The sequence below is a fragment of the Otolemur garnettii genome, unplaced genomic scaffold (genome assembly GCF_000181295.1).
Source record: "Otolemur garnettii isolate 467f Iridium unplaced genomic scaffold, OtoGar3 scaffold00059, whole genome shotgun sequence".
In the NCBI taxonomy this organism is placed as follows: Eukaryota; Metazoa; Chordata; class Mammalia; order Primates; family Galagidae; genus Otolemur; species Otolemur garnettii.
In genome coordinates this window covers 9055517-9056850 of record NW_003852454.1, presented here as the reverse complement: position 1 = coordinate 9056850, position 1334 = coordinate 9055517, and the positions used below count along the sequence as shown (strand labels likewise).

At 29.4% G+C, this 1334-nt stretch overlaps 1 non-coding gene across 1 annotated transcript; it reads left to right on the top strand.

Moving 5' to 3' along the window:
- The first annotated feature begins 939 nt into the window (after positions 1–939).
- On the top strand, positions 940–1046 carry LOC111726276. The gene has a single exon (XR_002774085.1). It is a non-coding gene; the product is annotated as a U6 spliceosomal RNA (small nuclear RNA).
- The last annotated feature ends 288 nt before the right edge of the window (positions 1047–1334 follow it).

Sequence of the window (1334 nt, the reverse complement as noted above, 5' to 3'; positions counted from 1 at the left end):
GAGAGATATCTAATAAGCCAACATACAGAGTGTAAGTATAGGGACTTGGAATAGAGAAATAGGAAGTTATTGTTTATTGGCTACAGAGTTTCCATTGGGGATAATGAAAAATTTCTGGAAAATGTGGCAAGGTTTCAAAATATTGTGAAAAAGTTTAATGACACTGAATTGTATGCTTAAAAAGGCTAAAATTACAAAGTTTATGATATATGTATTTTACTGCAATAAAAATTAAAGTGAACCATTGTGTTACTCTGTAAGTAAATGTTTATATTAATATGAGATCCCAATGGTTGATATTTTAAAATATTCTTTTTAGTTACCAAACTTTTATATGAAGTGTCTCATATTTTAAAATAGTCTTCTATTAAATATTTTAATTCATTCAATCATTATAACTGTCCAAGAAGTAGGTATTATTATTATCCCCATACTACACTAGAAAATTGTAACCAAAATTTTTATGTAACTCTTTCAAGGTCACACAGCTGGTGAATAGTATATCCAGATTTTAACACCTATGTCCTTCATCACTGCACTATTGAGCAAGAACCTCTTTGTTCCCTGATTAAAAGATCAGAGTTTGGACAGATCCTTTACTTAAGAAAGCCAGTTTTCACATATGATGGGAAAATAATCATGGTTTATTTGTTACTCTACATGGCATATTTACTATTCATATTTTTTACAAACACAATTTGTGCAAAACTCAAATGTACTCTAGAGTAATATTTCTCTAGTAATACTGGTGTATTATTTTCCTTTTGGATATAATTTTAGAAATCATTTTATGCCCTGTATTTAACATTTCTTGATGTTTGTTTTAACCACTCAATTTGTCTTTTTTTGTAATTCCATATTTTAAAAGTATATATTTATTTAAGCAGTTATTGAGTGTATAATATATGCTAAATAATTACATAGATAACAGAAATTATTGTGCTAGTTTCATCAGCACATACACTAAAACTAGAATGATATAAAAATGGTTAGCATGGCCCCTGTGCAAACATAACATTCAAATTTGTGAAGTATTCAATAATTTTTTTTAAAGAAAAGAAGAGATAAAATGGAAAGAATTACACATGTACTCTGCCTTCAAGCTTATGTACTCTTTCCCTGCAGAAAACTCCAGAGACATGAAAACATAAAATACTGGAGTGGAAGAGGAATATAAAACAAGGGATAATTCTTAAGACAACATGCTGTACTTAGAAAGTTGCCAATGAATTCATTTGCTGGAGTAAATTATGACAGGCAGAGGGTAGCAGAGCTAAGACCAGAAAGGTAGAAAAGACTACAAATCACAGAAGTTCTTGCAAAATGTGTAAAGT